The sequence below is a fragment of the Triturus cristatus genome, chromosome 4_1 (genome assembly GCF_964204655.1).
Source record: "Triturus cristatus chromosome 4_1, aTriCri1.1, whole genome shotgun sequence".
Classification (NCBI taxonomy): Eukaryota; Metazoa; Chordata; class Amphibia; order Caudata; family Salamandridae; genus Triturus; species Triturus cristatus.
In genome coordinates, this window is record NC_140585.1 from 245,574,169 (window position 1) to 245,586,292 (window position 12,124).

A 12,124-nucleotide genomic window follows, 5' to 3' on the forward strand; every position below is an offset into this window, starting at 1 on the left:
AACTAGGCCAAAACCTGTCTTGGGTTGTGTTGGAAATGGTGGTCTCTAGTTGGTAATGATTTGCACCTTTGTCCAAGTAGGGGCCCTTCTTCCTAGTCAGAGGCAGTGTGTAAAGCATTTGTGCACACATACAGTAATACAGTGAAACCACTACAAATGGACACTACACAAGTCTAGAAAAATAAGTACTCTTTATCTAAACAAAGCAAGACCAAAACAACAATACAGTAATCAAAATGAACTTCTTAGAAGATAAAAACAGTTCTGTTCATAGCAAACTATAGATGCAACACTTTCAACATAAAGCACCTTGGATGCTTCAAAATCATAAACAAAAATAGCCGCAGGGAAGGGTTTGCGTCGGTTCCTTATGTGCAGGGAAGGTGATGCATTGGTTCCTTTCTGCCAAGCAGGGGAGGTGATGAGTTGGTTCCTTACTGAAGGGGAGGTGATGCGTCGGTTTCTGATTGTGGCCCCGGTGTCCTTGTAGATTATGCACCCCGATACAATGGTTGGAGATCGGGGACGCGTCAGTTCTCGATGTGGCGGTAGCAACGGCACTGCGTTGGTCTCTCCAGCCGTGGCCCCACGATGCATTGCTTCTTGCAGCCACGCAGCAGCCTGCGTCAGAATCAGTGCGGTGATTTCGGTCTTTGTAGATCGGTGCACGCGATGTGGCATGCGACGATTTCTCCGGCCACAGGAAGGCACTGCATTGGTTTCTTCAGCGGCCCGATGACGATGTGTGGAAATTCTTCCTGTGCGTTGGCGATGCATCTGAAACAGGTGCGGATGTGTCACGCTTCTCGTAGTTGCATCTCTTTTCCAGCTCCCAACAACAGGAACAACCTCCATATGCCCAATGCAGCAACAGGTACCTCCTGGCAGGTCAGAACTCCCAGCAAGGAAGTTCAGGGGAGCTGGTGGTGAAGTCTTTGTGTCCCTGAGACTTCAGAACAGGAGGCAAGCTCTTGGAGATCTTTCTCAAGCAGGAGACACAGCACACAGCAAAGTCTTTATCCTCTCCTAGTTTAGAAACAGCCACTGCAGGCCAACCCAAAACAGCTCACAGCAAACGGGCAGTACTTCTCCTTCAATTTCTCCAGCTCTTCTCCTTGGCAAAGGTTCCTCTTGAATTCCAGAAGTAATTTAAAGTTATGGGGTCTGGGCCCCAATATTTATACAACATTTCTTTTTGTTCTCTTGTGGCAGAGAGGCTCTGTGCTCAGTCAAAAGCAGTTCTGTCCTCTCTGGTCCAGCTTCCCGGCAGGAGGTGGAAGGCCCATTGTGTAAGGCAGACCAGGCCCATTCAGGTGAAAGGAAATCTCCACCCCCTGCTCTAAATGCAACCCAGGTCTATTCAGCCCAGCCCTGACTCTTCCAGGAGAGGCAGGACACACCTCAACTCGCCCAATTGCTGTCTACAGTGAATGCACATCCCTACCCCTCCAAAACCAGATAGTCATTTCACAACCCAGCAGAGGCACTGAGGATGGCTAAGCAAGAAAATACCCAATTTGTAAAAGTGGTATTTTCAAACACAGAATGCAAAAATCATCTTTACTAAAAGATGCATCTTTATATTCTGAGTTCAAGCATTCTAAATTTTACCTTCCGATCTTGCCCCATTGTGAAGTTATATTTATAAGATGTTATAAATAAACTCCCATTCTATCCTATGGGACCGATTGCCTTTCAATAGTGACGAAATTCACTGTAGTTCACTATCAGGACATGTTACACACATCTCGACATGTCCTACCTTTCACATACACTGCACCCTGCCCACAGGGGTACCTTGGGCCTACCTTAGGGGTGATTCACATGTAAGAAGAGGGAAGGTTAGGGTCTGGCAAGTGTGTGCACTTTCCAGGTCAACATTGCAGTAGAGACTGCGTGCTGACACTGCAGTGGCAGGTCTGAGACCCCTTTGAAAGGCTGCTTGTGTGTGGGTGGCACAATCAGTGCTGCAGGCCCACTAGCAGCATTTCCTGGGCACACACAGTGCACTGTACAAGGGACTTAGTGGTAAGTCAAATAAGCCAATCATGGAAACACTAATCCATATTCACAATTTACAGAGGGCGATTTTGCACTTTGGCACTGATCAGCAGTGGCAAAGTACCCAAAGCATCTAGACCAGCAAAAACAAAATTCAGCATACAGCAAAAACACAGGAGGCAGAGGCAAAAATACAGGGGAAAACCCACGCCAAGGATGCCAGGTCTAACAGGTTGCTTGTGTTCTGGTTCAGAGAGGACCTGTCATGGTAGTTTGGGCTGGACTGTTCCCATCGGAGTATGACCACATCTCATTTGCATATGTCTGGGTCTAATCTGCGATGACATGGTGGGCAAAAAAACAATGGCATGGAATGCTACCCTCAGTAACTCTCGGTGGTTAGACTATTTGCAAACATTCCTCCCATTTCTTTTTGTGTTTTCAGTCACAAAGTTTAATAAAGAGGTACTCAGAAGGAAAATTAACTTCCAGTGTCTAACTGTGTAGAGGTATAGTGAAATGGCAATGTTTTAGCAAATTATTCTATCTACATAGAAAGGAAACACAGGACCCCAAAATGCAGAATATACACATCTGAGCTTACATTTTCCCATGAAAGACCACATTTTGAGTGCAACATTTTCCCATGAAGGACCACATTTTCAGTGCCACATTTTTCCATGCAAGACCACAATTTGAGTGCCACCTTTTCCTATTAAAGACAACATTTTGAGTGCCACATTTAGGGCCTCAAATGACTTGGCCATTGTTTGGTGCAGGAATGTCAGTGACCCAAAATCTCAGAGTTTGGTCAGTATCCCTGCACCAAATATTGGTCTTCACAAGTTCATCCACCCAGAATGGGGATCAATATAGAGTCTAAGGAATACTGTGTCATTTTTCACATGTTATTCTCCATTCCAGGTCGAATAAACAGGACGTTTTTTACAACGTTTATGACCTGCTTCAAGCAGGTGGTAGATGGCAATAGGGGAGTGCTAAAGGTCACTGGCCAGGGTGCAGTCACTGGCGTGGTTGTGGGGTCAGAAAGGGGCACAACAGAGCTGGGCAAAGATGATTGGTGGTGTTTAGTGCTCACTAGTGCAGGGAAGTGGTGAGTTGAGCTGCACCTCAGCCCGTAGTGGCCCATGGAGGTAAGCTCGGTGGGATGGGGCGGGGGTGTAGGTGTGTAAGTGACAAACGACGGGATAGGGAATGTAAAATTAATAAAACAACATACCTTGCGCTTGCCGCATCGCCGACTCGTGAAGCAAGTCAGAGTAAGGCTGTAATTCTTGTGTCCCAGTTAATGAGCCGAGCTGGAATCTCTCTGTGAGTCAATGTGGACCCCCTAAATGGGAAATATCCTGCCAGACCTGAAATTGCCGGGTCCTTTAACACAGGCTTTTATCGAATTACAAGGAGCTTTATGTTGACATGATTCACATGCGTTAAACAGGTGGGACCTATCTGCGAGCGGTCAGTAAGGTTCGCAGGATGTTGGGTCGGCTGGAGGTGGAAAGACTGTGCCCCCTGGTGGGGGCATTGTCTTCTCCCCTGTGGTGCAAGGAGGGATGGCAGAGTCTAGGCTGTGGTTCTGCCTGCAGTCCTTGCCCTTCTCAGCTATCTTCACCGAGTAAACCTGGGTCCTTTTGGGTCCAGAAACACCAGACCACTTATGGTTGCCCAGAGTGTATTCGTCCCAGTTATCCCACTGCCGACAACTCGTGATGGGGGTCCTAGTGGGAGCCCAGAGCATTGCCTGACAGAGTAGTCATGGATCCACTGCTTGTGGGGCAGGAGAAGCTGAACTCCTTCAGCCCAAACTCCTGGTCCTTCAGGATCCTATGCAGTCCTGTAAACAGGAATATCTTCTAAAAGGTGACATCTCCACCTATCAACCACATTGTCCAAGAACCCACGACCTTCACAGGATGCTGCGATCTTTCATTTACCTTCGAACTCACTCATTTATCCAACAGTTATCTCATGGGTCCACCCATTGCTGTATTATATCTCACTCGCCACAATCTAATTGTTCCACTTTATTATTTCTATGGGGAAATTACTTTTTATGGGGCTAGTAAGACATTAATGACTCCATGGTGGGATTTTTTAATGTTCCTTCTATTCCTTAATTAAATTCTTATTTTTTATCGTACAGACAGTGTTTAATGTATTTCTTTAATGTGATACATTTATATTGCTTCCTTAATTGTGCCTGCCCATCACCTTTGAATTGAAGCATTTTTTAGTCTTCTAATAAAATGAGAGCAGCGGTGAGCTGTTGGCCCCCTGTCTCTTACCTTCATTATCTTGGTCTCTGCTGCCTTCAAGTGCAAGTATGCACATTTGAGTAGTTTCAAAATGCCTTCTCAATTGCTTATTCACATGTCTATAGATGGAGTTTTCGCATTTCTTTTTTACATTGAAGTTTTTTTTCTCCATTCTTAATAATGACGGGGTTGCGGTGAGGGCTTCCCTATGGCAGGATGCTCCCCTAGTCCCCATTAGTCTGCTTGTACTGTTTCTGAGGTCACCAGTATGTGAGTTGTGCTAGGTGTCCTCCTTCCTCCCTATCAGAGGAGGCAGCCAAGATGTGGTGAAGGCAAACTCAAGATAGTGCTATCAACAACCGGCCACACAAAGACAAACTTGCCAGGTACATCTATGCTGTTGTCACCCGCTTGTGGAGGGTGGTGCAGGAACCTGTTGGTCTGCACTTCTAAAGCCAGTCGCAAGGCATGGCATGGCTGCAGACATTCTGCAACCGCTGGTACGAGCCTGAAACTAAGCATGGGTGGAGTACGCGGAACTCCGTGAAGTGACCAAAAACTCTGCCGTATTATGAGGAGTTCCTCAAGCTGTGGAGTGCGTTATGTCGCGTCGCTCACGCTGATTTGTAGCGACGGGTGTTTGTCCTACACTGTAAAATCAGCATGATGACACCATGCGCAGGGCAAGCGGGCGCTGCATCTTTCTGCTGCTTGAGTAGATGATTTACGCGAGCGGCAGATTCCTCAATGCAAATGGAAGGTTTCTCAATGCGAGCAACCATCCTCGACCATCTGCATTGAGAAATCTCGTCAGGAGGTGGCCCTAAGTAAGATTTTCCTCACTCCTGTTCACCAACTTAACGTTGGCGAGCTTGAGCGAGGAAAAAACTCCTTCCTGCAGAGTTTTTGGGAACTCCACACGCTACGCGGATCACGGAGTGGGAAAAGCTTCGCAGGCGGAGCAGAATTTCACATCCAGGCCTACTGGGAACAGGACATTGGGTGCTCTTCGACCCCACGCAGTCAAGTGGGGATTGGCTGCTGCCCCAGAGGAATTGGATTTGCCCAGCCTTGAGGCAAGGAATTGAAAGGGTAATATTTGCATCTCATGCATGCTTGAAGGAGTAAAGTGACGATGCTGAGTCCCAATTACTACATCATTGCTTACAGCCTAAGTTGAAAGGGGCGCTCTTTTTAGTTCTGATCACCCAAATGGAATGCAGCAACCGTTGTAGTGCTGGACTGATATGGGGTGGGGACAGGGGATGTTGTCTGTGGCAGTAGCCAGAAGAGGATGTAGACTGGCTTTTGGAGCCTTAAATTCTCCTCCGTGCCCCGGGATTGGATTGCGCAGGTGCCGGAACAGTGCTGCACTTACATCCCAAGCCTAAATCGATTTTCCTAGCTTGGAAATCCAGGTGTGCCATTGTATCCTGAGGGTGACCAGGCGTCCTGGGTTTGCGGGTCCAGTCCCAGTTTTTCATCAGCTGTCCTGGTTTGACTCGTGTCCTGGTTTTTAAGAAAGGGTCAACTGAAAACTGCGTGAGGTACATTTTTATGTAGGTTAGTTAGCATATGTTATAAGAAAACAATTTATTTGACAGGTATGATATTGGGTTTAAAAATATAATTTTATATATTTTCATAGTACCTATTCTCTGTTTCTATGATAATGAGCGTTGTCATTCTATGTCTTCTGGAAGATGTAAAATTATAGTCCTTCTATTTTTGCGGAATGCCCCAGTATATAGTTTATGAAATCTGGCCACCCTAAGTATCCTATCCGCTGATACTGCTCTGCCAAACTCATAGCCAGGGTCTTAGTTGTTCTACAGATTAATGTATTACCTTAGCCTAATTTAGAGCCAACAATGACTCTGGTGGCTCTTTCTTTCAGCAAGGACAATATTTCATGTAACAGCTTAATATAGGAGTAACTTGGGGGCATATTAACAAGGGCTTTATCTGCGCTTTTTTGGCTTTAAAAGCCAAAGAAGCGGAGATAAAAATATCGCCCTATCAACAACAGGGTGCTAACATGCAAAATCGCATGTTAGCACCCTTTTTCACTATGCTTCCCTCTGCATCTCTAATGAGATGCAAAGTGGGCGTTCCAGAACAAAATAATAGGAGAAATGTCACTAAGCGACATTTCTCCTATTATCAAGCTTCACGCTAACCCTGATAGAGACAAAAAAAAGCAGCGCTAACCACGGTTAACTGCTAATTTTCAGATTTAGCCGTGTAATCCAATGGGGGGTGGATTACATGGCTAAATCCACCATGGGCTATCAACAAGGATATCCCTATCCTTGTAGTTTTATCGCTGCATTACCAGCGATAACCTCCCAAAATGCCGCTATCGCTGGATTTTTTTATCGCCTAGGCGGTTAGCGTTGTTAATAACGCGATAACCAGACGATATTATCCAGCGATAGCGGGCGTTAAAAAAATTAACGCTAAGCGCCCTTAGCGTTAATTTTTCTTGTTCCTTGTTAATATGCCCCCTAGTAACTCCATACATGCCAACCCTCCCAACTCAGGCGGGAGATTTCCAGTTTCAATGCTAGTCTCCGACTTCTTAATTTCTGCAGTAATCCGATTTGGAGTTTTGTGAAACTGCCAACAATAAAATGGTGATGCCTGTCCGCACACACTCCAATGTCTCCCTCCATGAATACCTCCTACATCAAAGGCTAATGTTTTGTCCTTCATTTTTGGAAGGGAAGATTAGAGCCTGCTGCAGGCCTCGACATTTTATTTTTGGCAGTTTTACATAGCACAAACAAAAATTTAGTTCGGAACTCTGTTTTTATTTGCACTATGTTATTAAAATGATAAAAATGAAATGGTATATTCATTCATACCAATAGACCCAATTCAGGCAGTTTGCCTCTGCTTCAATGTAAGTCATCTGGGAAAATACATTCTCCCAACAAATCTTTTTTTTTTTTAAATCTCCCACTTACCTACTATAAAATGTTGGCATGTATGTAATTCGGCTACTTGTACATGGCCTTTGATTGCTATAGTGTGGCATCCAAGTTTCAGCTGTTGCCTTTGGTACAACATGTGCTAGCCCATATTAAAAGAACTGAGGGCCATATGTATGAAAAACGCCTTTAGCGATTCCCAAATTGCGATTTTTAGGGAATCGCAATTAGAGAATCGCAAAATGCAATGTATGTAGGATTTGCTAAATATTTTGTGAATCCTACATATTCCTTATTTGCGAATCACAAATTGAGATTTGCAAATAAGGAATACCTTCCCATTCATTCCCATGGGCTAGGAGGCCCATAGGAATGAATGGGAAGACATTCTCAATTTGCGATTCCCAATTAGAGAAGGGCAAATTGAAATGCAATTTCAAGGTTGCAAGGGTGTCAAGAGGACACCCGTTCCACCCCCGAAATAAGCATGTGTGCACATGTGGTGCACATACATGCCCTAAGGACATGTATGTGCACCACGTGGCACTTTGAAAAATGCAAAACCTGAAGTTGGTGGTAATTTGCGATTTCTTAAGCCAAAATCGCCTAACTTGGGTGCTTCCTACATTGCATTTAAGGAATCGCAATTTGGGATTCCTTAAATGCATTCTCAAAATAGGGAATCACAAGTTTTGCGATTCCTTATTTTGCGAGTGGGTATTTGTGGGCTACATTGCAAACTGCCTAAATTGCGATCGCAAACACTGAAATTCTGCGAATTTCAGCGTTTGCGATTGCAATTTGGCTTCATACATATGGCCTTGAGTGTCAACTTGTAGAAAACATACAGATGAAGCGCATTAGGACTGAACTGTTTAGTTGGAAAGGTACCTTATTTGTGTATCAGGAAGAGGGGGTTTCTTGGGTTATCACCAGTGGGCAGAAAATTGTTAGGAGAAAAAAGAATTGGAATGGATTTTTACGTCCAAAGTAACATTTATTAGGGGCATTTCCTTACAAAATCATATTTTGGATGAGAATTTGCTATCTTTATCAATCAAATAAATCTGTTTCTGATTCAGGAGCTATTTCAAGCCACCAAAACTGGTCCCTTTACCTATAATTTTCCCTTTATGGGTTTGACTTGTCTTTCAGAATGGCTTACTGTCACCATCTCAGTGCCTGAACTCTCTGCGGTAACTCTTCAAACACTGCTGATGTCCAGCTGATAGCCAGAGATACAGTGCTGCAGCCCCATCTTTTTAGCCTGTTCCTGTGGTGTCGGACAGGAAAGGAACTTTCCTCCTGTGGGTTCCTTCTCTTTACCTTTTGCTGTCTCTAAGTTGCTGAGAAGTGTATCCAAGTGGCTCTGGGTGGCCCCGTTGTGTCTGTAGTGGAACTCCTATGGAGTTGGGTAGGCCTCCCATGGGTGCTATGAGTGGTCACTGTTATGAGCATGTAATTTCATGTCTGGGTCCTCTTTGCTCAGTTCCTGGCTCAGTGGGCTGTATGTGTTCAGGTGTGAGGCAGCAGCCATCATGAACCAACTCCATCTACTGTCAGCTGGGCTGCTACTGGGTATGGTTCGGCTGAAGTCACGTCCAGGGCAGGGCGAGGCGAACCAAGTGCCTCTTGTCAAAGGTTTGATGAAATCTCTGGCTCAGTTTGCAAGTTGTAGGGACTGAGGGAATTGTTACAGCAGCTTGTCAGGCCCTGTTTGCCATTGATTTGCCTGTTTAAGACTAAAGACACCAAAGACCGTCTGGAGTGTTTGGACTAGGCATGGTGCAATGGGTGCTAACCATGCACAAGAGAAAGAACCGCAAGGAAGTGGTGCTTGGTGGCATGAGTCAGTGACTAAGGGCAGGGTTAGTCTGGGTGGGAAAGGCACTTAGGGCTGAAGACAGGCTCGAGCCACAGGCCTGGCTCTGGGTTAGCTTTAGCTCAAGGTCCTCTTGGACCTTTGGGCCCAAAACAAGCCGAACTATAATGTGGTTTCTGCCTGGCAGCCACGCTCTATGGTTCCGCACCAAGAATTAAAACCAAAGCATAAACGTTTGATGTAAAAAAGAAGAGAAATAGGCAGCCACAGTTGTGGCTGCCAGCACTAGAGTGTGGTAGGGCGGGCAAATGGGTGGTGAGTGGTTGACTGCATGCATAAATATATACACGTATTAAAGAAGAGAAATAGGCCCTTACCTTCCTGCATGAACGTCCTCCTCAATCCGGTTTTCTTCTTCTCGGCTCTGCTTCCAGCACGGGACCCTTAACAACTCCCCTAACCCATCCTGGCACTGTTCTCATGTTGTTAACCAGCATGAGAAAATCACCAGGATTGGAGGGAGTGGCCTCTCTCAGCCCTCTCAAGAGCACTGGAAGTCTGTGCTTTCTATAACCCAGCTGTCAGATGAGTTCGAGAGGTTTAAAATGCGCATGTCTGGCTGGGTGCCGCAAGACACCCGGCCAATGAGGCATGCACACTTTAAACTTAATTGCACAGCTCGCTGCTGCCACTCAGTAGCAATGGCCCACCCTGTTCTGACACTCATGGGGATATTCTCAAGAATGTGTGATAACTACCGCAAAACTAGCTTAACGCAACTTTTCACATCGCAGTCTATCGCGGGAAAATAACACCGTGTTAATGTGGTATTCACAACACGGCGGTACCATGCAATAGACCCACCACAACATGACAAATGAACGAATTAATATCAACGCGACGCCGCAAAAATGTGAAACACCAACGCGAAAAAAGCGGCGATGACGCAAATCACGATACAGAAATCAGCGAAACCCAACCACAGGGCTGCAATCCCCACGCCACATGCAGGAAAATGCACTACAAAAGTTGGTGAAAAAAACACATACAAAAGTCAAACAACAGCGAAGCACAATGGAGGCAACTGGAGCAAGTGCAGAGGACAACCAGAACCCCACAAGCCCCCCGGAGGACCAGCCTGGGACCTCAGGGTCAGGAAAGGGCAAGGAGAAGAAGAGTAGGAAGAAAAGGTTCAGTCCACAGGAAAACAGGATCCTGAAAACGGAGGTGATAGAACAACATCAACTACTGTTCGTCACCTCCACTGTGTCACTGGCAACTAAAAATGGAATATGGCAGTCCATCGTGGACAAGGTGAATGCATTCGGAGTGCTGAAGAGGACAATGGAAGAGGTCAAGAAGCTCTGGAATGATGTCAAGCACAAGACCAAGCAGAAACTCGCAAACAACCGGAAGGCATCAATGCAGACAGGAGGTGGAAGCCCAGCGCAACAGGGGGAGCTGGACGAGATGGAGGAAATGGTGTCCACAGTCATCAGTGGGGAGACGGTGGCAGGAGTCATGGGACCGGACACTGCTCAACATGACTGGACACAACAGCAACAGGGTGAGTAAAGACAAGGGACTGGGGGGACGGGGGAGATGGGCACCACAATGGAACACATTCACAAGTCAGCATAGCACAGCTGCAGACAAACCATGCCCCAGAGTCCCAACTCCCACCAAGAGACCAATGCATCCAAGTATGCAACATCTCAGCACTGTATAAGCACAGAAGTCAGAGGCACACCGCATGTTAGGGATAAGGGGCAGCCAAATCAGAGCTGCAGGGGCGACTCCCCCAAAATGCGGCACACACACATCACCTGCAGAGCACATCAACGTCGACAACGATGTGGCACAATCCCCAACACGTCCACCACAGAACAGAGGACACAACTGGTGTCGCTTGTGTATAGAAACTGGCCAATCACATGTGGCATAGCAGGGAAATGTGAGTTGACAATGTACAAGTACAAACACACATCCGTGATGTTGTCGGAATGTCCACTGTCCCGCACCATATAGGCATCTCCTCAGAAACAGTCACAATGTACACTGTCATGCAGTCTGAATGTAAACATGTACAAAGCAACAACATACATGTGAACACAATGTTAAACTGCATCTCCTCTTCACATTGCAGAGGGAAATTCAACACCTCCCGCAGAGCAGTCCCAACCTCTCTTCTCTGATGACGAAGAAGACCACGACACCTTTGACTCTGACACCCTCCAGCAGCTCGTGGACAGCCTCCGCAGCCCACTTCCAGGAGCAGGTCAGCCCAGCTGCTACGAGGAGAACCCACTCCCTGGACAGACCACACAGCAGGCAGCACCCACCGTCCGCCCAGGATGCCCATGACGAACACACGGCCTTCCAACGCCGTGTGTTGGGGTGCCAGGATAAGCTGGCTGAACAGTTGCAGGTGGGGTTTGACCGCATGGCAGACAAACTAGATGCCATACGTGGGTGTCTAAGTCCCATCAGGGATCACTCACAGTCCCTAACGGACACCGACAGTCCGCTCCATGCCCTCCAACGAACCATGGCTGACATCTCCAGAGTCCTGACTCTGCGACAAGAACGACTGTCTGGTCAGAGTGGCTCCAGCAAGCTTGCCCGGGAGTTGGAACTCATGCGGAGGCTCATGGAGAACATGGAGCGGACGCTGGCGGAAAGATTGGTTGCCGCGGCTGCACACGAGCGAAAGGTAGCTCGGTCCCTAAATGCCATAAAGACCCTCCTCATGGCATTGCTGCAACAAGGCCTGGCGCTGATGCATGCTGCTGCTACCACTCCATCCACATACCAACCCCTGATGTGTCAGTGCCACACAGTGCTGGAGACAGAACACCACCACCTACATGTGCGGCACCTGAAACAGCAGAGGACGAAGATGCGGATAAATCTGCCCTCATGGTCAGAAGGAAGCGATAGCATCCATCTCTGCCATATGGCCTGTTTCTGCTTGGTTCTGCCCTCTGCATCATCACCTTCTACTGTCCCCCGATGCACTCTGCGACACTCACCTTGGACCTCGACATGGACTGCCATATCCTGTTTGGTCACCAATGACACAGCTATCAGAC